Here is a 27,171-nt window from a genome sequence, read left to right as displayed (position 1 = left end):
AGAGGCAAATGTCAGAGGCACGTGTAAACCGAATGAATGAGCCTGTGATCACAAAGAGGAGGCCGAGCCCGCGGAGAGACAATACAAGGTGACCTGACCCTCCCAGGCAGCCAGGAAGGAGCCTAAGGGTGGAATTGGCTGCCTCAGCACTGCTCACCTCTCCCAGGGGCCTCGAAATCACCTGGGAAGGTTTTTTTAAACACCCCCACCCGGGCACCACCCCCAGAGAATCTGCTTCAGTTGGTCCAGCATGAGGCTCAAGGGTTGGTGAGCTTTAAAAACTAAGCCAAGGGATTTCAACGTGCAGGCCAAGTTGGGGAGCACAGGCTGGACAAAGAGGGACGAGAGCTTTCCGGTCAAGATCAGCCTGAGCAAAGGCCGGGGAGCTGGAGAGGGCTGACCACTTGGAAGACCGGGCAGAGGGAGAGTGACAGAGGCAGGCTCTGCAGAGCCACCAGTGGTCAGCCGGCCGGTCCCGTGGGCCATGCAGGGGGGCCGGTCTTCAGCAGAAGAGGGGTATTTTCAAGGTAGTACGTTTTAAAGGTCATTTTGTTTCATCCCCTTGGCAGAGAAAATGGAAACGTGAGTTCCTCTGACCCTGGTTGGCTGCAGATTTTTTTTTTCCCCCAAAAGCAAAGAGCTTTCTAGAATCAGAGGGCTAAACAGACAACCCTTCTGTCCTTCAGATGCCTTTTTCTCCCTCATGAGCATCACGACCCCAGCCCTGTTCCCCAATAATCCGTGCAACCCCGCAGCAGCCCTGAGCCTCGGTTTCCCCATCTATCCGACGGGACGAATGTTTTCCGGTTCCCAGAGGAAGCAAATGCGGGGTACCTGGCAAACACACTTTCTTTGGGCGCCTGCTCGGCGCCGGGCACCGTGCCGGATATCGGAAGCAGAGCTGTGAACGAGCTGCCGCCACGACCCTCAGGAAACTCAAGTGCTAGCGGAGAAAATGACGTTGACATCCTGTGCCAGAGAGGAGGCTGGGGCCAGGCTGGTGGGGCAGGGTCCTCATCGCGGTCTCCGCCTTCGTAAACTGCAGTGGGGTTCGGGGTGGGGTGGGGTGGGGGCAGCCAGGGGCCTCCAGGGGAACAGTGGGCCAGCACAGAGCGGGGTGCGGCAGGCTTGTGGTGGGGTGGACAGCGAGGCCCAGAGGATGGGGAGCGGGTTCCCGGTGGGTGCTGGGGGAATGGGGCGCCTCGCCTTCGGAATCCGGGGAGAAGCGGTCCCAGAAGGAAGTTGACCACACAAAGGGAGCCAGGGAACAGCAGGGGGAGCCTAATGCAACCTTTTAAAAAACAATAAATAATAGCGCCTGTGATAAATGCATCCCCTCATCTGAATGGCGGCTGGTGAACTAGCCCCTTCTTTCTAATCACTTAATGACCCCCAAGAGGGCGGAGGGGGCTCGCTCAGGGGCCCCCCCTCCTCCTTCCCTTCTCTGCACCGAGGTCTATAAAGAGAAACTCGCTCCTTAAAGAGGGTCATTTACAAACCCTCCTTAATGGAGGGCAGCAGAGCTCCCCGGTGACACCCTTCTGGTCCCGGACAAGGGTCATGAAAAAGGAATTGGCTTCTGAGGCCCGAGCACATGAGCTCACCCAGCCCCAAGCACCACCCCCCGCCCTGTCCCCCACTCCTCTCTAGCCGGGAGCCCCGCGGCTGGCACGCTCCGATGTATTTATTATTTCCCCCCATTGTCTTGGCCTCCCCCGCCCCTGCCCAAGCCCCCTCACTCCTCAGGGCTTCCCCCTTCCCCGGTCGCCCCTCAGGCCCGCCCTCTGCCTGCATCCAGCCTCTCTCATAATAGCATCCTTTTCACAGAGACAAATTGTCTGGCCTCAGGATGCACCTGAGGACTTTCGCCCCTTAACAAATGGTCTTTTAATTTTCTACCAGAAGGGCAGAGGGAAGGGGGGCTGAATCAATCACACATCCATCTTCATCATTGCTGTCCAGGGACTCTTTTTGCTGGCTGGCTGCCCCTGGGGAAGATGGGGTGAAAAAGAGGAAGGGGGGCACTGTCAGAGGGGCCGTGGGGGAGGGGCAGCTGCAGAGAAGCCAGGCGAAGAAGCCCCTTGCGGTCTTTCAGAGGGAGATGCCCCGCCCGGCACACCTGGCCTTCCAGTTTGACTTGAGTGCAACCAGCAGCACCCAAGGAACCAGGTGCTCTTATTTGGACAAATGGGGGAACTGAGGCCCACACAGCCAGTGGTCCCATGGAAAGTAGCTCATGCCTCCTTGCCACTTCTGGCAAAGCCTTCGGAGTCAGATAGACAGGCTCTTCGATTCTGCCTCGTTCCCCATTAACTAGCTGTACTCTGGCCAAGTTAATCATTCAGCATCAACCTCCAGCTTCTCATGGGTAACATGGGGCTCATAAGAGCACCTCCTTCCTAAGGCTGTTATGAGGATTTAAGTGATATCACCCACAGGGAACGCTTAGCCCAGAACGGCGTGAGCATTTGATCCGTGATAACTATATCACTGGAGGTTCCCAGGCCAGGTTTAGGCTTCAAGCTTCCCCCACATTACCCCACTCTTAAAAATAATGGTGCCTCTACTTACAGATTTGGTTTCCCTGGAGTCTGAGAAGCGGACATCTACTTTTAGGCCAGGTGTGTTCCTGCCACAGGGCCTTTGCATTGGCCGTTTCTTCTACCTGCTTCCCTCAGATGTCACCCTTCGCTTCCTCAAGTCTCCACTCACCTGTCCCGAATGAGACCTTCCTTGACCATCCGACAGAATATTAGAACATTCCCCCAGTCTCTTTTTCTCCAGAACGCTTATCACTATCGAACGCATTCAGTGTATTCCTTGTTCACCTATCACACACCTGTACAGCATCATCCATGGGCTAGGCAGGCACTGTTCTAAGCACTTTTCAGATCCTGGCTCATGTATTCCTCATACAGACTCGGAGGTAGGGGTGCTTGTGTCCCATTTAACAGAGGGAGAAACTGAAGCACCCACCGGCTAGGTATACCGAAAGGGCCAACGTGCTGTGACACCCCAGCAGCAATGAGCACACTGGAGCCCAGATCATGACTTCTACATACCCTTCCCCGCCGAAAAGAACCAGGGCGTTTTGGAGAAAAGGCTGATTCCAGGTCTGGAGCAGGGAAAGAACAAAGTGAGTCTGGAAAAAAAAAAAAAGAAGTGAGCCTGTGCGAGACAGTCAAGAAACATTTAGAGAATGTTGAGGACATGCCAAAGGAGCATAGAAGCCAGGACTCCCATTGGCCAAATCTAGGACAACGTGAAGACCAAAATAAATAGTTATAGTAAAGGATTATTGTCCGTTAAATAAGAGTCTGTGAACCCACGATGATATAGTAAATCCATAAATGAATAAATACGTAAGGAATCATCTTCTTTACAGTAGAAAGCCTCCTAATAAACAGAGAATAAAGGTTGGAGTTAGGAAATATGCATCTGAGAAATATCATCCTAATAATTGATTATGAGGGCAAGAATGATCCAAAGATGCTAAAATTAGTCAAAAATGCACCGGGAAGAACACAGACTCGATAGATCTCACCTGTATAGCATTCTTGCCAAAATGCACAACCTGAATGAAATCATAAAGGTATATGAGACACGCTCAGACTGAGAGAGAGCTTACAGATCTTATGTGTGGATCCTAAATCTGGCTGCTTCAAAAACATCGATGTTTTGAACCCAAAGACTAAGGAACTGATTCCGGGTTAAGAAAGGCTGAAGAGACGTGACACGGAATGCAACATTTGGTCCCAGCATTTCTTTCGCTGCAAAAGAACATTATCAGGACCAATGGAGAGCTCTAAATAAGGTCTTGGATTAGATAAGGTATTGTATCAATGTTAATGTCTCAATTTTGATCTTCGACTGTGGTTAGATAAGAGAATCTCTCTTTTTAGGAAACAGACATTGAAACACGTAGCGGTAAAGGGCGCCATGTCTGCACCTTACTCTCAAAAAAGTTCGGGAAAAAATAAAAGACAGGGAGAGAGCCAGACAGAGACAGAGAGAAAAGTAAACCAGCAAATGTGAACATTTAAGGTTAGCGTTGTACTATTTTTTTCAGGTTTCCTGTACGTTGATATTTTTAAAGTAGAGAAAGAGAGACGGCACAGAGGGGTGGAAGGGGGTGTGCAAGGTCACGCGGCTCGCAGGGGGAAGAATGAAGGTCGGAACCCCGGCAGTACCTGCTCTCAGACGCAATGTCACCGTGTCCTTTACTGTCAACCTTCCAGCCACCGCCAGCACCACACCTCTCAAAGCTCCAGGAAGACAGAATTTGGGGGGTTTGTTTCGCACTGTATTGTTCCTACTGTATCCCCAGTGCCTAGAGCAACACCTGGGACACAGTAGGTGCGCAATAAAAACGTGTCGAGTGAATGAATGAATGAATGAATGAATGTGGACAGGTCACTTAAGGTGCCCAGGGTCACACAGCCATCAGGAGTGGCATTTGGGCATGGCCAGTTTTGGGTTCCCTCCAAACACACGCTCTGTGTCCGGGGGACACTGCATCCCCATGAAAGAGCAAACAACATCAAAAAAAACCCAAACTCTATTTCCCCTGATTGTAGGGCCTCAGACTTGGCCCTTGTGAGTAATGTGGGCCTATTAAACAGGAATGCAGATCTCAGATCAAGCCTGAGGGGCTGAGAAAACCCACCCCACTACAGGTCTGCTCAGCCCCTTCCCCTGAGGGGAGCTGGTAAAAAAGAAAAAAAAAAAAAAGCCTGGCTTCATCTCTCTCCCTCCCTCTCTCCCACCACCTCTCCTCCTCCCTTCCCTCAAATCCATACCCGGAGGGAAGGCTGGGAGCCCCTGGAGGGCCACCTCCCTCTCCGCGGAGGGAACCCGGGGAGAAGGTTAATTAGATGTTTGCATCCAATTTGCGTCTTGTTTGTGGAAGGGGTTGCGCTGCAGCCGAGCTGGCCCTTTGCCCTCCGCCACGTCTCAGAGTTACTGCACAGCCCCGGAACCGGTTAGCCCGGGTCAGAACGCGTCCATTATCATTTTATCACTGCCTCTTCCTCTGTAATTACGCAGCCCTGCTCCCCCACCCCACTTTTCTGTCATCAGCCCCCTTCTCTTCCTCTTCCCAAGGCACTCGTGTTGGGAGAGGTAAGCCTTAGGGAGGTTCATGGGTGCAGCAATAGCACCCGACTTCCTGGCCTGGGCTCTGAGCTGGGCACCCTGAGGAGATGCCCAAGGGCATAGGGCAGCCCTCAGCTGGAAGGTTCCCTCATCAGCTGGCTGCCCGGCCAGGGAGCAGAGGCCGCTTGCAAACTCAGGTGCCAGGTAGGTAAGGAAGGTGAGAGGGCCAAGCTGGTGCGTGGGGAGTGTGGTACCACAGGGAGCCAGGGACACTGCGGCCAGCGAGAGCACAGCCAGGCCTAAAGGGGGCATCTCCCTCTGCTCTGGCCGCTGGATAACTTGATCTGCGGGTTGGCCAATCCCCATCTTTGGGGAAGATGGGAAGGGGTGGGGGTGCATGTGGGCAGGAAGACGAGATGGTCCAAGATGGACAAAGAGCGCAACACTGGAAAATACCCAAATACCTATCAACAATAAAACAGATAAATCGAACATGGTTTATTCATACAAGGGAGTATTACACAGCAGTGAGAAAAACAATCGACTGCACACACGACGTGGCGAGTCTCACAAACTTAATGCAGATAAATCGAACATGGTTTATTCATACAAGGGAGTGGTGAGTCTCACAAACTTAATGTTGAGTGAAAGAAGCCTCAGAAGAGCATATGGAGGGCCGCTAGAATGTCGGGATTTTCATCTCTCTTGTCTCGGCTGTGTCCCCAATGCCTCACACAGCACCTGGCACGTAGTAGGTACTCCATACATGTTCGTTGAATGAATAAATGAACAAGAGGCCTCGACAAGCGAGTTCCAAGATTTGCTTCTAAAAGTCCACTTCTGAAGTCCTCGCTCTGGCCAGACTCCAGACCCAGACCTGCTCGAGAATCCTTCCTGTCCCCCAGACCCCACTCCACAACCAGCCTCCTCTGCCAGGCCTGCTGTGACCTGTCAGTCACTCTAAGTCCTGCAGGCGAGGTCCACTGAAGACCAGATGGAGCCCTCCAAACTCATTCCAATTGTCAGGGCAGCCCTACCTGAAAATGGGGGGCATCTCTGGGGAGAAAGGGCCAGTGGGCTTATTAACCCCTTCACACCTGCCCAGCTCCACCCAAGGAGAGCTGAGCTATGGGATGCAAATCTAGGTGGTCCCTTGAAGGAGGAATGTCCCTCTTTTCAGTGCTTTGGGAAGGCCCCAGGCCGTTCACTGAGGGGTTGAGGTCCTACCTGCAGGCTCCTGTGACCCCAGCCCCTCAGGAAATAAAAGGTAGCTCTGCTTTGTTCTTGTAGAAAGAGTCTCCTGGTGAGGGAGGAGGGAGACCTTGAACTGTACATTGCCCCAACTTCGCCTTCCAAGACATCAAATCAGCTTCTTATTTGCAGACAGGGAAACAGGTCCTGCAAGAGGAAAGCCTGAGGTCGAACCTCCTGAGTTCATGGCCAAGGGTCCAGCCTCTTCTCCTACGGCAGAGTCCCCACCAATCAAGGGCCCATTCTGCTGTTGCTCTCAGCCCCACCCCGACCCTGCAGAACCCCCTCTGCCCCTCCTTGCTCAGCAGGGCAAGCAAGGGAACCACAAGAGGGAGATGGTGCCACTTGTCCCGACTTTCAAAAGTGTCCAGGACTCTATGCAAAGATACAGAATTGCTCTCTGCCTTAGTTTCCCCCTCTGCCAACCTCCGTCTTCTGTAGCATGAGCTATTTCCTGTCTGCTTTGTGGAGAGGTAATTGGAAGGAGGAGAGGAAGGAGAGGATGGTTGGAAGGCACAAGATGACAGGGGCTTAGTGCGGGGCCTTCGAGACAGCACTGAAGAGACCTCCCCCCTACAAGCCACCTGGACTACTGCATGTGACATTGCGCCCTTCCGAAGCCCTGGCATGGATCCCTAGGAAACCCTGACTTAGAAACTTCATCTTCGTACCGAAGGATGACTCCATCTCCTGTTAGAACACTCACCCTCACAAGAGCCCCTAGCCCCTGCCCTGGGCTCCTCCCCAGCGACTAGACAGGTAGGTGGGTAGGTGCGACTATGCTCTGTCAGAACTGGTACATTTCCTTGGGCCTCCATCCCCACCCCCTCACTCATACAGGGGATCAGAAAGTCTCTGTGTCTGGAAGAGGGAAGCAAGGGGGTCCTAATTGCTTCTTATGACACTATAATGGTAGGACTATTTGTAGGAGATTAAAATCCCATTCGTAATGGGGTTTAATAATTTCACCATTGCCGGGCGAGCAGCTGGGCAGGGGTGCGAAGATACAGAAATATGTACAGCTCAGCCACGGGTTCGAGACGCCTGGCAAATCAGTTTGCCTTTCGACGCTAGAAGGGTTGAAGAACTGGAAAGCTGTGTTGGCTGCGGTTGGGAGGTGGCCCTTCACTCATTCATCTATTCATTCATTCTTTCATTCAAATGTTTATCGAGCACCTGCTGAATGCCAGGCACTGTGCTTGGCACGGGGGCAGCATAATCCCTGCCCTTGTAGAGTTTACAGTCTCATGGGGCAGCACAATGAAAACAAGCCGGCGAGGAAGGAATACAAAATCCCAGTGATGGGGGCTCCACTGGTCCCTTTCCGGGGGAGGAAAGAACCCGCGATGAAAGGAAGCTTAGGAAACCACCTGCCTCCCCCAAGCATCTCATGACAATCGGTTACGGATTGAAGTGTATTCTCCCAAAAAGATAGGGTGAAGTCCCAGCCCACCTTACCTCACAACGTGACCTCATTTAGAAATAGGATCGAGGTCATTAAGGTGGGCCCCAACCCAGTATGACTGGTGTCCTTGTAAAACGGGAACATTTGGGCAGAGAGACAGCTCCCTGCAGAAGGAAGAACGTCATGTGACTGCAGAGGACGGGAGTGATGTCTTCACAACCCGAGCAATGGCAAGGATCGCCGGCCGACCAGCAGAAGCTGGGAGAGGTAAGGAGAGAGTCTCCTCTACAGGTTTCAGAGGGAGCAGGACCCTGCCAGCCCCTTGATTTTGGATCGCCAGCCTCAAGAACTGAGACAATACATTTTTATTGTTCTAAGCCACCCAGGTCATGGTGCTTCATTACAGCAACCCCAAGAGACTAACTCATCCCTGACCATCCCTGATCACGGGGGGACACCAGAGCCCAGGTCCAGGCTTCAGAGCCAGAAAGCCAGCATTCAGCCACTTCCTAGCTGGATGATCCCGAGCAAACACTGGTCTCACCTCTCTGAACCTTGGTTACCTCATCTGTGACATGGGGGTGATGATCACAGGGTCATTGGGAAGATCAGCCCATCAGTGGCAGGTTGCAAATTGACAGTGACCCTAACAGGGATGAGCTTGGAGAGCATTGTGAAAGCTTCGGGAAGCTGGCCCCAGACTGGGAGTTTCTGGAACCCCACCCACCCAGGGTGGACGAGGCAGGGCAAACACGAAGAAAGACAGGAGAGTAGCAGGAAGAGAGCCCTTGTCACCACTGAGAGGCGCATAGTGTGGCGGGGAAATACATGTCCTACCTGTGTTCAAATCCCAGACTGGCTGTGTGACCTTGGGGAAGTTACTTCGCCTTTCTGCGCCTCCATTTCCCCAACTAAAAATGGGAATAATCACACCGACCTTACGGCGTTGCTATGGAAATTAAACGTGACTATGTGGATAGCACTTAAGACATAATGCCTGGCACGAGGTAAGTGCCAAATGAGCGAGTGTGAAATTAACTGCCCACTGCTCCTGGTTCTCAAGCACAATGACACAGGACCCTATAGAGGCAATTTCTGGGACCAGTCTTTAGCCGTATGTCAGAAAGATGGTCTCTATACACCGAAGAGAGTGAACATTCCACCACCGTCAAGAAGTGAAAACTCTGAAAGCTTTTGCTCGGAGGAACAGGAGATTATAGCTTCACCGGCCTGAGATGCTGCTGCTGACCCCGATGAGCAGAGGGACAGATGGTGACAAAAGACCTGGCAAAGTTATTGGGCCTCTGTCACAAAGTGCTTTCGAGGAGTAACAGGTCGAAGATATATAAGGAGTGGGAAGGGGAGTAGTTTAAAAACAGCTTAGCGAGGAGGGGGTTATGGGGCAGGGGAGAGGGGTAGCGTGGGAGGGAAGGGGAGCCGCCAGGAAATTCTCGGTCAAAGGAAATCTCACGGGCTGGGCAGTGGGGAGGTGGCTTTTCGTCCTCATGCAGATCTGGGTCAGCTGTAGATCCTCAATAAGGCTCTAGGAAGCAAACTCCACTCCTGGCACCTGCTGGGGACATCACACTATTTCAGAGACCGGAAATCACCCAAGGGGCTTTGTCTACAATAGCTGGGCTGATCCAAGAGGAGCCCGAATGGCAAAGGTGGAGAGAATGGTTAACGTTCGACCAGCGATACTATCAGCTTGCATCTACCAAGCGCCTACTCTGTGCCAGGCCCAGCGATAAGTGCTTTTCCTGGTGCGTGAGTTTCCTACGGCTGCTGTAACCGATTATCACTAACCCAGCCGCTAAAAACAACACAAAATGTATTATCTTACAGTTCTGTAGGTTGAAAATATGAAAGGGTCTCACTGGGTAAAATCGAGGTGTCGGCAAGGCTGCATTCATTCTGGAAGCTCTGGGGATGCATCCATCCATCCTTCCCAGCTTCTAGAAGCTACCCACACGCCTTAGCTTGTAGCCTCCTCCTCTTCACAGCACCTTCTCTGTCTTCCCTCTCTCTCTGACCCTTGCTTCCTCTCTTCTGACCCCATCTTCACCTCTCCTCTTCCGGTTCTGATTCTCCTGCCTCATGCTTATAAGGACCCGCTGATTAGATTGAGCCCACATGCAGAATCCGGGATAATCTTTCAATCTCAAGGTCCTTAACTTAAGCACATCCGCAAAGTCTCTTTGGCCATGTAAATGAACAGTTTCGTAGGTTTCAGGGTTCAGGAGGTAGACCATTTTTATCTTGAGCCGATCGCACCTGGATTGCTTCATTTGACCCTTGCAGCTACCTTGTGAGAGAGGGACCACTGTCCAACCCCCTCCCGCCCCCCACACACACAATTCACAGATGAGAAAACTGAGACTCTGAGAGGTAACCAATATATCCAAGGTCATGCTCCCAGGAAAAGTAAAGACTCTCTTTCTTTGGCCTTGAACCTGGGAGTATGAGACCCTGGATCCAACTATGCCTGAAGGAGTCTACCTTCAACTTTTCAGTTCATGAGCGAACAAATTTCCTTTTCTGGCTCAAGTCAATCAAGTTGGATTTCCCGTTACCTGTAACCAAGAGAGTCCTGGAGGACTTGGGGCCTCCCTGGGAGGAGGACCTGACCTGGGGATCCATTTCCCCAAGCGGCAAAGATTGCATATGGCTATATTACTTGGTTACTTAACCTGCTGGTCGGAATCTGATCTTTAAAGAGATTAGATTTCACATTCATTTATTGTTCTCACAAAGAAATTTTGAACACCTGCTCTATGTCAGGCAGTGTTCTAGGTCAGGGGCTGGCAAACTTGTTCTGTAAAAGGCCAGATAAGAAGTATTTTTGGCTTTGCACTCTCTACCCGCTCTTTTGCAATGATGCAACTCTGGTTGTGGAGCAAACCTGCCATAGACAGTACAGAAATGAATGGGCACAGCAGCGTTCCAATAAAACTTTATTTACAAAAACAGGCTATGAGTCAGCTTTGTCCACAGGCCGTAATTTGCTAACCTTGTTCTAGGTAATAAAAAAAAAAAAACAAAAAACCCAGCCCTGAACAAGTCATTCGAAGACCCTGCTCTCATGAGCTTTCATTCTAGGGAGAGAAACAGGCAATGACCTAATAAATAACTGTACGAATAATGTCGAGATGTTATAAGTGCCATGAAGACAAACAAAACTGGGTGAGGAACAGGCTATTTATTCAGCGTGGTCAGGGAAGGCCGTGCAGGGCGTCCTTTGAGCAGAGATGCTTAAGTCAGGTGGGCAGCTGCAGGAAGAGCAAACAGACAGAGGGAACAGCAGGTGCAAAGACCCCGAGACAGGACCATGCCTGGGGAGTCTGAAGAACAGCAAGGAGGCTGTGGCTAGAGAGGAGAACTCTAGGGCGTAAGACAGAGAGCACGGGGGAGGGGGCCCTGGGGAAGACTTTGGGTTCAGCTGCAATGGGAGAGGTCTGCGGGTGTGAGACACAGGAGTGACAGGATCTGACTTAGGTTCTGAAAGAGCTCTGGCTGCTGGGTGAGGAATGGACCGAGCAGCATGAGCAGAAGCAGAGAGGCCGGAGGGCAGACTGCCTCCGCGATCAACCAAGAGACGATGGAGCTTCAGACCAGGGGCGGTCGTGGAGAAGGTGCGAGGTGGTCGGATTCAGGATAAATCCTGAAGGTCGAGCTGACAGGATGTCTGACGGGTGCCACCCTGACCCAGACCTGGCTTTCCATCACCTTCTGCGGCAGCCCCCAGCCTCCCCGACAACAGTGAAAACAGCTGTCAAGACTTCTTTTGTTCAGAGAATGAAAAAAATAAAAGCCAACAATCTATTAACTCATCAATACAGAACGCCGCCAATCTGTCCATCACCCGGGCGCCCGTCGATAACTTCATCTCGAGGCTGACAAGGCAAAAGAGAAGAGCGGAAAATGAAATATTCATAATTTCTTAAGGGACGAAGCCCTTTCCCAAGGTGATGTTTTCAGGTTCAAGCCCATGAAGGTTTCCATCACAGAGCAGTCTCCCTGACCCCTGCCACCATCCCGGTAGGCCAGAGACACCCAATAGAAGGGGAAATCCTAAAACACATCTAGAAGCAAAGTTGTTCTCATTTTGGACCTAGACTTTGGGTCAGACTCATAGACTTTCATCACCTGCTAGCTGTGTGAGCAAAGGCACATTATTTATCCTCTCCAGCCTCAGGCAGCAATAGTACCTATCTCATCAAGTTCTTCTGAAGATAAAGTGACATAATATACATGATAATATACATACGGTGTATGGCACGGGGAAATTACTATAACAAACATTCCCTGGGTGCCTGTTTGGGCTGAATCCTGAAGGGTAAATAGGGTTCAGCCATAGGAACTTTGAATCAGGCAGGAGGAATAGCCTGGACCAAGGCTCTGCCAACAGGGAGAAGTGCCCCGCAGATCCACAGACGTATAGAGAGTTTATGAATGGGTGAGTCAGTTTCTTCTTAACCTCAGGTGTTGAAGTGAAATCGATTATTCGTAATTCACAGGGTATGTTATCACTATTTATTCAGGCAAGACTCACCTTTGGTTTTTTATTTTATTATTTTTCCCTTTATTTGCGTATTAGTCAGCTACTATTGCAATAATGCTGCGTAACAAATTACTTTATCATGCCCGATGCTTACAACAACAAATTTACAATGTGGGTCTGCGGATTGGCTGTGACGTGGCTGATCCAGCTGCGTCAGGTTGGCTCCTGGCTTCCCAAAGGGCACAGATCTGCTCCACGGGGCCCGGACTAAAAGGGCAGCAGCTGTCTAGGGCATGAGTTTATCATGGCGGATCGCAAAGGTGCAAGGGAGGGGGGCACACCCATTTGCACGTTTAAAGCCTTTGCTGTGTCACAACCTCTAAGTTCCTGTTGATCAAGCCACCCAGCCAAATTCCAAGTTCCTGTTGATCAAGCCACCCAGCCAAATTCCAAGTCGAGGGGCAAGAAAGTTTACTCTACTATACTGAAGACATGGCAAAGGGGGAGAAGTATAATTCAATGACAGGAGGGCGTGAGAGATTGGGAACGATGATCCAATCTAGCACAATACTCCATTCTCGATTTCCTTTTCCTCCCCCACTATAGACACTTATCTCACCTATGTCCAATCAATAGATGGATAGATAGACTAATCGATACATAGATAAGATAGATACACAGATACATAGATACCTAGATACATAAATATATAAATATATATAAATACGTAGACACAAAGGCAGAAACATAGATATGTACACATATAGAGTTATTAAAATTTTCATCTTCTATTTTATATTTTGTTATTTACAATAAAATATTGCTTTTAATAAATTGCATGGAGGCTAATTTACAGTCAATAAAAGCATGTATACTCCGGTCTCCCCCTTCTCTCGTCTCTCTCCCCTCTCCTGGTTTCAACAGCATTTTCTTTGGCACATGCATATCTGACAGGTTGCATCAAAGACATCCAGGCTCCCCCAGAAAGAGCAAAATCAGTGTACACATTCACATAACCTCCACGATTAAGACAAAACATTCCATCACCTCATTGCAGGCAGCTCCTCCACCCCTGGCCCCCACTTTCTGCCCCCACAGATTACCTTTAGCTTTTCTCAACTTTCGTATAAATGGAATTCCACCATGCGTCTCCTTTCATGTCTGGCTACTTTCACTCAGCACGATGCTCTTGAGATTCACCTGTGCTGTGGCCTGGGTCAGCATTCCCCTCCTTTTCCTGGCTGCGTAGTACTCCACCGAACGAATATCCCACCATTTACTAGTCCATCCAACCGTTGAGCAACTTTAGTATTGTCTTTAGTTTACATAAACGATAGGGTTTTACACATCTTACTCTGGTTCTTACTTTTTTACATAATTTTGGGGGGAGCCATCGTGTTGCTATGTGTCACTCTATTTCCTCTCCTGGCTGCTGCAGGGTCATCCACACTTTCCTTTGCCTCATATTTTTAATCCATATTTTAATTTTTAATGAAAGACAGTCAGTTTGCCTCCGTTGACCAGCACCGACAGTGCTGCCGTGGGCAGCCTCATGCATGCTTTCTTATATATCCGTGCAAGAGGTTCTCTGGGGTTTACACCTGAGAATTGGACTCCTGGAAGGTGATAGATGCAAGTATTTAATATCATAAAATACTGACAAACTGTCCCTCAAACTAGCTGTTTACCCGCCTGCATTAAGACTTTTATTTCTCCACATACTCTCCAGCTCTTGGGGTGCCGAATTTTCGGGGTTTTACCAATTAGGGAGAAATGCGCTTCCTGTCATTTCGGTTTTAGTATGCATTTCTCAGAGTACTATGCATTTTTTCCAAAGCTCTTATCCAGACTTGCTGTCAAGGTTGAGTTGGACAGCTTTCCTTTGTTCTTCGTTCTTTTTTTTTTTTTTTCGGGAACAACTTACGTAATACAAGGATTATCTGCTTCTTGATCTCGGTAGAACTCACCTGTGAGACCATCTGGGCATGGTCCTTTTTTTCTCATAGCAGGGTAAGGCATTAACACTCGCCATCCCGTATTTTGCTCTTTCTGGGGAAGCCTGGATGTCTTTGATACAACCTGTCAGATACACGTGAGCCAAAGAAAATACCGTTGAAACGAGGAGAGGGAAGAGGGATAAGGGAAAGGGGAAGACAAAGATGGGGCGGTCACCGAGCCTGGGATCCAGAGATGAGACAAGGATGTGCTCCACAGGAAGCAGGCTTCGATCATATGAGAAGCGACAAGATGGTAAAGGGATGGGGCTCTAACGGCACGTGCTCTATGCTGCATGCCTGTGTGTGCGTGTTGTGTGTGTACTTAGTGACCGTTGCTATGCCTGATCATACATTGTGTATATGCCCATGTATATTACACCCGATGCCTACTTGCATAGATGTCACACATGGCACACATATGTGTCCGTGTGTGCATACCTGTTATTTCCATCTGGGCTGATTTGTACAAGCTCTGTGACATGTGTGTGCATTTAACAGTGGATTATTATTTATAATTGTTATAATCTGAATACCACAGTATATTTAACGCATTTGCATTGACTGTGTTATTGGTAAAGATTCTGCACAGGATGTAGGTGTGTGTGTGTGTATAATGGGAAGATAGTACATAGAATGTGCATTATTACATAGAGAATCTCATTATACGGGTTTATTTGTTGAACAAAACCCGTCAGTTTTGTTTGTGTGCACACACGTGTGTGTGTGTGTGTGTGGGAGGGTGTTACCCCTGTGTCTCTTTCCACAGGCCACACACCGCATTTGCATGTTGGTGTCTGTCTAATGCACTCACACAGCCTCCCCTGCCCCCTCCCCACGCCTGTTTGTAAAGACACCCGGCATAATGTGGATGAATGTGTGAATGTGTGTGTGTGTTTGCCTTTTATTTTGTTCACTGTTCTGTGACAACAGAATGCTTTCCCCCGCTTACCTCCTCTTCCACATTGCAATCCTTTGGGGGATATCAAGGGCAAGCCAGAGAAGGGTTACCTGGAGAAAAGGGTTGCTAAGCAACGAAACACCCACCACCCCCGAGCACCACCAACCCAAAACTCCGTTCCAGGCCTGCAACCAGATTAGCATATTAATGAGGCTGTAATTTCCCCCGAATTGTCTGCTCGTACACACTCAACTCACAGCACACTGGCCCAGGAGTTTGCTATGCAAATAAACTGGTTTTACAGACTGCGACTTAATTAACTCATCAAGTTCATCCTCCTAACAGAAAAGGCAGACGAACTACAGATTAATGAACCTGTGTTTGCTCGCCCCTCTCTCTCTCCCCTGCCACAGCAAGCTGCCTTTCTCTGTTTATGGCCCGTTTCTCTTCCTTCTCCTCCCTGAACCTGGCAGCTACCCCGAAACCCACCTGGGGTTCCTCTCCACCTTCCTCTGGCGTTCCCCAGCCCCGCGTCCCCCACCCCCTAAGTAACTCTCTGTTCTCATTCCTACCTGGAGCCCCCAGGCCCCACACCCAGCTCTAAGGATCAAAGCGCCGAGCCAGCTGATGGGAGGGAGGGTTGCAGAGGGCTGGAAATGGGGACACTGTTCCTTTAAAGAGAGGAGAGCACAGGCTTTATTTTTGACGCACAATTCATAGTTTAGCCCCAGCCCTGATATTCAATCAGCTGAATACAGACTCTGGGAGAAGAGGCATTCTTCCTGCCTGCGTGTTAATTAGAAACGCCAGTCCTGGCTGCCACCCGCACTAATCAACTTTCTCCACGTCTTGATGGAAGACGCACAGCCAGGAGGGGTCTCTGAGACTCTTGGGGGAGAAGTTCTCGGTGCCCTGTATGCAGGAAGCTCCTTAGGAGGGAGTGAGTGGCTTTGAACGGTAGACCACCCCTCCTTAAATTCCTTTCTTTTCTCTCTAGGTTCACCCCTCACTGAGGTCTGGTGAGGTCTGGCATCATCTCCTCCAGGAAGCCTTCTCTGATTTGGTGAAATTCAGTGGGTGGATCTGAAACTGGAAGAGCGCCCTCTGTATGAAGATCAAGACACCTGCCACCCCACCACGCCCCTCATTCCTGACCTCCACAGATGAGCCACTTAATGCCTTTCTGCCCCTCCTCAGACTTCTCTCTCTACGTTCAGGCCCTATTATTTCTCACGTAGATTATTGCACTCACATCCTGTATCAGTTCTCCCTCTCGGCATTTTATTTCCTTCCCTCTACCTTCACGGTGCCACCAGGGAAATAACCCAGGTCCCGCCCCTGCTCAAACACCTTTGATGGCTCCCTATGGCCCACAGAGCAAAGTCCAAATGACACACAGTATCCTGGACCATCTGTGATGATACTATCTTATCTCCCCCAGGTCGTCCCGGCACCCCAAATGTCTGCGGGTCAGAAATCTAAGTGAGTGTAAGGACGACCCCCGAAGCCTTTGTTAAAATGCAGATGATTCCTGTGCCCCTCCCTCTGAGATTCAGCTCCTGGAGGTCTGTGTTGGGCCAGAGAATCTGTCTTTAAATCTGTACATCAGGTGACGTGGAAGTTGTCATTCTCAGATGACTCTTTGCTCACTATCCTGAAAGTCCCTCTCCCCTCTACCTGATTAAACCCACTGGCCTTAGCACTCACTCTGGACTGGCCCTCCTTCTCCAGCAGCCACCTTGACCTCTCCCGTCTGGCGTTCCTCCCAGTGTTCCCCGTTAGGAATGCTGCCTGGACAGTGGTGAGTGGGGAACCTTCCCCTGGGTGCCCCAACCCCACGGGTCCCCTCACTCCTCCCATCTGTGAGCAGGAAGTACCTGTGCAGCCCTTGGGGCTGCTGTGTGACTTTATGAACAGATTCAAGGTGGTGGTGGGTGGAGGGAGGGGTTAATTGTCCTTCGAAACCAGATGTTTAGAAATTTGGGAAAAAATTAATTCTCCCAAATGGTTATTCTTACTGTCAATCAATAAAGATCTTCCGTGAGAATGAAAAAGAAGGTGAGTCCTAGAGTCCAGCTTCCTGGGTTCGACCGACCTACCATCCCACCGCCCCCTCGCTGTGTGACCTTGGGCAAGTGACTTACCGTCTCTGTGCCTTGGCTTTTCCATATGCAAAGAGGGACTAATGATAATATCCAATTTCTAGGAGTAGAAACATGATTTTAAAACATTCAAAGAAAGTATCTGAGACACCCAGTCAGTGGTCGTTACTGTTGGGGTCGTCGTGCTTGACAATTCACCGTTTACCTCCCATCAGGATCAGGGGGTGCTGCCAGCCAGGTATTTTGGTTTGGGTTTTCCTTTGAGGTCACTCCCTGCACCAAGTAGGTACTCAGCCAATGAATACTTTATTATAAAGCCAGGAGCAGCTGGGGGCAGGAGTACAGAGAAGCATCCTTCATGCCTCCAAGCAGCTCTTACACTTAACACACACCCACAGACAGACACACACAGACAGACACGATCAGACACGCACATAGACAGACGTGCTCCGACGTGCACCGATACAAACACAGAGACACACAGACACATAAAGAAGACAGGAACACGCCTAGAGACACACATGCACACCCAGATGAACAGACGCAGATACACTTTCCCATGCACAGACACAGACACACACGCACACACACAATGCCAGCCCTTTGTGTTCTCCCGTGCCAGAATCAGAGGCAGGGGCCATGGCAGCAGCTGCCTCCCCATCTCTGTAACAAGCCCGCATTTATTTGAAGAGTGTCAGGAGGTCACTCCTCACTAAATAGTGTCATTCCCTACCCGTCTCCCCCCAAGACTGACCCCCCCACCCACGCATTCATCATGCCCGCCTCTCAAGCCCCAGGGCCTCCCAGAGATCCCAGCGCTGGCCCCTTCTGCACGGAGGAGGAGCCACAGCCACACTGCGGGCTGGCCTCCGAATCCCTGCCCCCACCTCACAGATGAGAAGACAGAGGCGCAGAGAGGAGAGATGCATTCATTCATTCATTCATTCATTCAAGATCAGGTCGAGCCATTTGGAATCGTCATTTTGGGAAGCTTAAAAATGGTCAAATATCGGCCAATTGAAATTAATATTGAGTGAGTGGGTCTCTCCTGCCAAGCACTGGACGAGACCTGGAGACACAGGGATTGACCTGAAGCCAACATTTTTGTAGGTGAGTCAGAGAAGATGCAGAGGAAGGAATACACAAGCCACACACTTGGAGGTGGTAGTAAGCGCTATGAAGAAAAAAGTACTGGGCGAGGGGAAGGGGCATCACGGGAGGGGGGACAGGCACAGTTCCAGACAAGGATGTCGGCGAGGGCCTCTCTGGGAAGGGACATTTGAGCTGAGGCCTGAGTGAAGTGAGCTATCCGGGTCCAGAAGTTTTGCAAGCAGCAGGAGCAGCCAGTGCAAAGCCCAGGAGGGCGAACATGTGGGGTACGAGGGACATCGGGGAGGCCGGGCTGGCTGGCGGGGCACAGGGAATGAGGGTGGTGGGGCAGGGAGGAGCCGGTATCATGGGCAGCTTGAATTTTATTCAGGTGTAGTGGGAGCCACCATCACCGAGAGCTCACAGAAGGAGAGCGATATGATCTGACATGTTAATAACATCACGTGCCAAAGGATTGAACGCAGGGACTCAGAGACCTGCGTGTATGTGTTCGTTGTAGCCAAAAGGTGGAAATAACCTAAATGCTCATCCACAAATGGATGAAGGGATGGGATCCATCCATACAATGGCATCCTATTCAACCATAAACAGGAACGAAGCACTGATACATGCTACGGTGTGGTTGGACCTCGAAAGCATGATGCTCCGTGAAAGAAGCCAGACACAAAAGGACAAAAGTCGCATGATCCCACCTACGTGAAATCTCTAGACTGGTCAAATCCATAGAGACAGGAAGGAGAAGAGAAGTTACCAGGAGCGGGGGGCGGGGCGGGGAGACCGGCAGCGGGGAAGTCAGTGTGAAGCCACAGGACACTTTACCCAAGGTATCTCGGCGATGCTGTTCGAACGGGGTCTCAAGCCCAGGACATTGGCCCCATGCCCCTCTTCGTGCCAGAAATGTCTGAATTTGAAGACTTCCAGGGTGGACCAGCGGCTGAGAGCCTGGGAACCCGTGCTCAGATTCCAGGTCTGGCCCCTGGCTGTGTGACCTTGGATTGGTGACCTAACCTCTCTGGGCCTCGTCTGCTGCATGGGAATCATAGTCGGGCTGGTGGCAGGAAGTGAATGCTACTTAGCCGTGGCCACTGCACACCCTGCGTGTCCTTCTTTCTCCTCCCTTTTGCTCCCGATCCTCTTTCTCTCCTCCTTTTCTTCTTTTCCGACTTCCTCTTCCTTTTTTCTCCTCCCTCCACGATGGGCTTGGTGGGCATCCGACCTGCGAAGTCCCACGGGCTTCATGCTCTGCTGTCACTACCGTGAAATTCTTAATAGTCGTTGAGCAAGGGCCCCCTCACTTTCCGCCTGCACCAGCCGGTCCTGCCACCCTTCGTCCGGGCCCTCCCCGACCAAGGGAACCACTCTGTCCATTTCTAGTGCATGAGGAACTATTTCTAGAATTCCCAGCCAGGAGGAGCCAGGCCCAATAGGACAGCACAAACCTTATTCATTTCTAATTTCACGACCCACCCCCTATTTTTAAAGTCTTTCCCGAAAGACTAGCCAAGGCAGGAGGGGGAACAAAAAGATAATGAGGAAAATACTCCAGATTCCCTTGAGCTCGATCCAGAGACTGGGCTGCCTTGGGGACCGGGACATGTGAGGAAGAGAAGGGCGGCTGCCCTAAGGGGCTCTTCGCAGGCTGTCTTGTCTGGAGACTCTCTGAGCTGGCTGCACATCCGAACCGCCAGGAAACGGGAAAAGTGGATTCTCTGGTCCCATGAGGAGTTTCTGATGACGACCGCTGCAGGTAAAGCCCAGACTCCCCTGGGGACCCCACGCCCAGGCCCCTGCCGTCCTCCCCCACTGGCCTTCTCTTCTATCAAGATCTCTCTCTCCCTGGATCTTCCCAGAGTGGCTTCTTCGTCATCTCCTGAGGCCTGACTCCAAAGCAGGTCCCCAGCCCCGCATCGCTCTCCATCCATCAGCGGAGTTGGTTAACTTCGAAGCTCTGATCCCAGCATAACTTATGGGTGTCTTATGGTCTGCCTCCCCGACTAGAACGTGAGCTATGTAAGAGCCGGGACCAAGTCTGCCCCATCACCACAGTGGCCTCCCTGCCTAGCCCAGGGCCTGGCACATAGTAGGTGCTCCATAAACATCGGTCGCTACATAAACGAATGAATCTGAGTTTTCAGCCCTGGTGATGTGTCGCATCCAATCTGCGAGGGTCTGGGGACCAGTGATCTGGTTAGGTCACTGTCGGAATGCCCTCAACATCCCGTCAACCTTTTCTCGCACACGCCCAGTGACAGAAAGGCTCATCCCCTTGTGCAACAGCCCTACCAGTCGGCAAGACTGACCATCTACGGATGTTAAATCTGTTTCCCCGTAGCCTCTACCCACTGGCCCTTATTTGACCCTAGAGACCCCGCTGAGCCTCCAGCAAGCGGCAGCCTCTCAGATGCCTTCCAGTCTCGGGTCACAGCTCCCCAGGCTCTTCTACGATCCCCATTTCTAAGTTTCACTTCTCCTAAGGGAGGACCAGGATTTAACAGGAAGTAAGCCTGTTCTGGGCTAGACACCTCCCATTTATTATTCTTTGACGTCTGGCTTCGTCTCCAAAGTGGGCCACCATGAACTTGGAACTCTTCCTTAATCAGAGAGAAACGTATTTAAGAAGCAATCCGACTCAGCCATTTCTGAGAGATCTGCCTCCTCCCACATCACCCTCCCCTCAATAAAAAAAAAGAAAAAGTGTTTTTTTTTTATGGTCTCGAAAGATATTAAGTAAAGAGGAGTGAAAGTCACAGAAAAGGCAGAGATGAAAGGATCTTTCTTCAAGATGCTAATAGTCTGATTCCAAAGAGAAAAGCAAATATGTGTCCTGGTTTGTGAGGTCCGCCGGGGGGTGGGGGGGCTGTCACAGGCCCTGAGGGACACTCAGATCTGTAAAAGACGGAGTGAGAGACTTGCTTTCGGTTTGGGATTTTTCAGCACCAAGTCCTAGCTGTGTTGTTGAGAGAAGCACGTTGATCACAACAGGACTGAATATCTAAGTTGAAAATAATGCTTTCTGACCCTTTGGAAGTTGTTTCTGCAGGTAGAGCTAGGACCTCAGAAACCCTGAAGAACCAGTTCCTCTGCAGGAGGGCCTTGGAGTGAGTTAGGTGTTCAGGTTACTCGAAAGTCCTCCTGGGAGGCCATGAACCTCTAGTATCATCTACGATGTTCACAGGAAACAACTCCAGAAAACATCCTGTCCCCACCCCAGGCCATTTGCCGGTGCTTTTTATCCAGCCTTCAGGATGGGAGCATCAGCTTTGGTTAATACGCCCCAGAGAAGCAACTGGAGTGGTGGCTTGTCGGGCAAGAGAGAGGGTCACTTTCAGGAGCTCCAGAAAGGGGGCCAGAGAAATAGCTGCCAAACCTCCTTCTGACCTCTCGCCAAGGATTCCATTGGCCAGACCCGCCTGGAAGTCAGCGGAGAGAGAGAGAGCCCATGGATACTGTCGGTATAGGTCAGCCTCCTGGAACACAGAGAGATGGAGAAGGGTGGACGGTGAATCTAAAGGAGCAAGAAGAACCCCCCCACACACACACACACGCATGCACCCCTGTCCTTAGAGCAGTGCCTAGCACATAGTTGGAGCTCGATAAATATTTGATGAATAAATGAGTGAGTGACCCTGGATCCAGCCTGATCTAGTGACCTTGCATTTTTCCCGCCTTCGAATTTTTGTTCACGCTGGTCTCTTCTCCCTAGAATGCCTTCTGCTTCCCCTCTAAGTCATACCCCATCCTTCGGAGCACTACTCAAAGCCTACACCCCCTTCATGCTGAACAAAAGGAGCCAGACACAAAAGAATGCATACTATATAATTCCATTTATATAAAGTTGTAGAAAATACATATTTGTCCATAGGGACCAAAAGCAGATCAGTGTTTGCCTAGGGATGGGGGCAGGGGGAGAAGAGGGAAGGAAAGATTACAAAGGGACACGAGGTGGCTTTGAAGGGTGTTGGGTACGTTCAACGGTGAAGGGCATCTTGATTGCGGTAATGGTTTCACGGGTGTAGACATATGTCGAAACTCATCAAATGGGTCACTTTAAATACGTGCAGTTTTATTTTCGCACCAATTATATTTAAATAAAGCTCAGCCCCCCCCCCAAAAAAAAACCTGAGTCTGCACAAAATCTTCAGATTCCCCGCCTCCTAAAAATGCCTCATCACTGTTTGTCAGCACTCACGCTTCCATTTATCCATTCGGTAAGTATTGCTTGAGCATCTACGAGCCACACCCTGGGCTGGATGCTATGGGCAAGCCCCCGCCGTCAGTGAGCTCAGCGCCCCATGGGGAAATAGACCAGGGGACGGAAGATTCCTTGAAGGAAACATGTCTATGAGGAGCCTGGAAAGGCAAGACAGGCAGGTGCGAGTGGAGGAGGAAGAAGAGTTAAGATAAAAAGGCTCGGAAGGGAGAGAATGTGTTGGCAAGTCCAGTGACAGCTCAGGATAGCTGGACCGGAGCGAGGGAGGAGGCAAGAGATCGAATAAGGAAGGGGCTTGGAAACTAACTCAGGGGTTTGCGTTTTGTCCCGGCAGAAATGGCAAAGCACCTAGAAGATGTTCGACGTGGGACAAACTAGTTAGTTGGGTTCTACAACAAAACGGCTCTGGCTGGGACGTGGAGAACAAATTGGAGAAGGGATAGGCGAGTGTCCTGGCAAGAGACGCTGTAGCCGGAGCTAAGGCATGGCCGTGGGTAGGTGAGAAACGAGAAAGTGAGAATAAACAGAAGTCGGGAGGGATTAGAGATGAAGTGAGAGGAGCCGGCGTGGTTTCTGGCTCAGGCAGCTGGGTGGATGGCAGTGCCCGGAGAGGCGGCGGGTATCGGACAAAGAAAGGTGATCATTTCGTTTTGATCGTGATGAGCGTGAGGGGTCTGTAGGCGCTCTGGGACTCTGCTCAGTGAGCAGTTGGGTGGATGGAGCTGTCATTCAGGGGCCAGGTCTTGGAGTCTTCTCCTTGAAGAAGCTATGAGATCCATAAAGATCTCTGCATCCACAGAAAACTGTGCTCAAGGCCTGACACATATTTTTCTCCTAATAGATGTTTGTTGAGTGACTCGTTGCTGAGTTCTCTCTCCAGTCTTGTACAAATAAGCTCAAGCTCTATTTATATGTTGGTGAGGTTTCTACCTTTCCTTGGTCCAAGCCCCAGGTGAGGGCAATGATGGAGAACAGTCCGAATTCATGGGCCAACCCCACCAAGCACCCCCCATAGCTCCACCTTGGTTCCCCATACCTGGAGAAGAGCAGATCTCTGGTTGGCCTCCCAACTCCATGATTGATTTGTCCTTGAAAGGAAACAGAACTCTCTGTCTGCCAAACGTTAACCATTACCCTCCGGATAGTTCCAACATCGTTCTCCAGGAAGCTCTGGCCAACGTAAATGAGGCTGGGAACTCCCAATTCTCGATTCCAAGATTGAGGGGTGCAACAGAAAGGTTCGGTAACTTCTCAAGGACACACAGCAAATCCAAAAGCAGAACCCAGCCTCCTGATGCTGCATGTGGCTTGTCCCGAACACCGGCCAATCTTCCCTCTGCCTACACTCTCAGAAGTTTGCTTGAGGACCCAGAGGGTCTCAGGTTCGGAAAGCCGTGAAGAATATGTCAGGGTGAAATGACTTGCCCACAGTCTCACAGCTAAGAAGGGGCAGCTGCTCTTTCACGGGAGCGGAAACAAGAATTCCTCCTCCTCCCCCGCCCCCCTCGATTTCTCCAGGGAACATGTACAATCAGCAGTCTCTCTATTTATCTACACCGATGAGCCTGGTCACCGCACACTTTTTTCCCCCCAGGGAATTGCGTATCTTTTCTTGGTTTCACATTTCATCTTCTCCACGGAACTCCTGGGGCAAGAACTGGGTCTGATTCATCTTCCTGTTCCTCGGCCCCTCACAAAGTGCCTTGATCACGGAGGAAGCTCAATAAACGTCTGCTGATTCATTTGAATCCTGCGATGAGGTGGAAAGGAGAAATCACGGGAGGAGGGGAGAAGCAAACCATTGGCTGAATAATGCCCATGGCCCTGGATGGCCCTTGGGGAATCTGGGTTTCTATTCCTGCCCTCTTGGCCACCACGTGGGAAATACCGAGGCAGCCATCTGCTCCAGGCCTCAGATGTCTGTAGGATGGAAGTCACAATAGAAGAGAGGGCTTGAGATTTAGGTAATCAGAATTCACGTGGAAAGAATCACTCCTGTCATCAAGTAAAAGAGGGGTGGGGCACTCGGCTACTTTCTCCTCTCTCCTCTCTGATCGCTGTTGAGATCAGAGGCAGAAAGGGCTGCCACCGACCGACCGTCTGCAGTGGAGGACGATCGATTCAGGTAAACACACCCCGGTCGAGTCCATGCTGGGCTGGGGTAGCTGATCCGCCAGCTCCACTTCACATACTCGTGCCCAGAGAGGTAGAGTGATTTCCCCTAGCTCACACAGCCAGGGAGTGGCAGAGTTAGGGAGCTGGAGGCTGATCAAATGAGAGCATCCCTGTTGGAAAGGTGTATTAGGGAGTTAGCATCGGACAACGCTGGATTCCATCTCGGCTTTGCAAGTTACAGATTGTAAAATCCTGCAGGTGTCCCACACATGTTTACTGAATGAGCAAATGAAGGAGGGCACTCTGCATATTTCCAATTTATAAACACCATCCTTCAGACACAGCACAGGCCGTGTCCCGTCGTAGGGGCTCAGTATTCCCATGTTTTGTTCACAGAGCACAGGGGAGGTTCTGGAATCCTGGGGCTTCCTGCGACGAGGCAGTCTGGCAGATTTGCCTCCAGATTTGCCTCTCAAGCAGGGGTGGGGGGTTGGATTTTGGACCCCAGGGGACATTTGGCAACATCTAGAGACATTTTGGGTTGTCATAACTGGAGTAGGGGAAGCAGTACTGGCATTAAGGGATTTTGCCATGTCCTTGCCAACCTAAGGATATGGCAAAATATACCCCAATACACTGGACAGTCCTCACCACAAGGAATTAACCAGCACAAAATGTCAGTAGTGCCGAGGTGGAGAACCCCTGCTCTAGAACAACATATCGGCAGGTGATTTACGATTGGGAGTTATAGATATCTAGGCACGAAATGCTATGGGGTCCCCTGGCTATTCACTTACTCATTCAAAAACCTTCTGTATTAAAATACCTTCTGTATTAAAACCTTCTGATATAAGAAAATCATGAGAAAGGGTAGGTAAGGGAGAGACAGAGATGAAGACTGCTCAGTCTCACCCACCAAGCTTACCAGCCCCTGGGGTCTCCAATACAGACAGGCAACACCAGGGTACCAAGTGGGAAATGGGTAGTACATGCAGTCAGCCAACAAGAGAAGAACCCAGAGTTACTTAAAGAAACGGAGACACCTTCCCACCTCAGTGTCATCACTATGTGATCTTTTCAAATTTGTGTCAATGAGATGCACCCACATGGGGAACTACATCGAGAGAAATGTGGCTTTCAACCTTGAGCTCCGTTTTAAGAATTTCTGCTCACAACTAACATGTATGCATCGCTTTACAGAAGGAGTTCAAAAATAGCCCATACTGTGAAAATATCAGTCTCAAATCATACAGAGAGAGAGAGAGAGAAAGAGAGAGAAAGAGAGAGAGGCAGAGACAGAGACAGAGACATAGACAGAGACAGAGAAGTACATTAGTGTCGTGGTCAGGAACTCTGAGTCATCAAATCCAGGTACAAATCTGGGTGGGCTCTGACGCTTACTACCTGCATGACTTCCCATCCCTTAGTTTCTCCATCTGTAAAATGGGGATAATAACAGTCTCCGCCTCTTAGTGCTGTTCTGAGAATGCAATAAGCATCTCACCGCATAGCACAATGTCTGGCACCTAGAAAATCTCCATGACTTTCTTCATGCATACAGATTAGGGGATGATCATTAACTTAACAAAAGGCTTCACCAAGAGAATTACATTAACGTCACATTCCACTAGTGCGTTTATCACCTGACGACATTGATCATTGCGGGATGGTGACATATCTTACAGAGCATGACTGTTATGTAAAGGATGGTTCCCCTGAAGGGTGACAGTGACTACAGTGACCCAGATAAGGCCTCCGGGAACCAGCTCTGCCTGAAGCTGGGCCAGCCCCTACCCTGAGGTTGGAGATTTAAAAGCTCTTTAATGTCTCCAAGTACGTAGTTATTTACCCCTTTCTCCAAGAATGTGTCACCTTCCTACTCTATCTATTCCAGGATCCAACAAAATGGATTCACTCACATTCACCTGTTCAAGGAGACACTTCTCTTGGTAAAGAGTAAAGAAGGCAGTGCCCCACCCCAAACGGGGCCCAGAAACTGTAATTAACTACTGGAGAGCCGGGTGCTTCCTAGTTTCTTAAACATCATCTCCCCAAACGCTCCGGCGAACCCTATGAGGCAGGCATAATTACTCCCCCATTCTACAGATTAAGAGGCTGAAGCTCAGAGAGAGCCCTCTGCTATCATGACAAAGAAGAGACAAGCTCTTAAAGGAGAGGGCGAGACCTGAAAAGGCGAACATCAACTTTTCACTGCTGCATCTCCTTCCCTTTGCACCGGCGCCTCCCCCATCCATCATCTCCTAACATACTCTGCTCCCCTTTTTCTGTCCTATACCAACCTCTGTTCCAAATAAAACAGACTAAAGTAATCCCTCGTGGCCGCTCTCTAAGATGAGTCTACTATCTTTACCCCTTTCCAGGTGAGGAAACTGAGGAACAGAGAAGCTAAGTGACTAGCCCGAGCTTACACAGCTGTTGAGCAACGGAGCCAGATTCTAACCTGGGGGAACTGGGCTCTAGAGTCTGA

This window comes from Pteropus alecto, unplaced genomic scaffold, assembly GCF_000325575.1.
Source record: "Pteropus alecto unplaced genomic scaffold, ASM32557v1 scaffold113, whole genome shotgun sequence".
Lineage (NCBI taxonomy): Eukaryota > Metazoa > Chordata > Mammalia > Chiroptera > Pteropodidae > Pteropus > Pteropus alecto.
Note: the sequence above shows the minus strand (reverse complement) of the source record.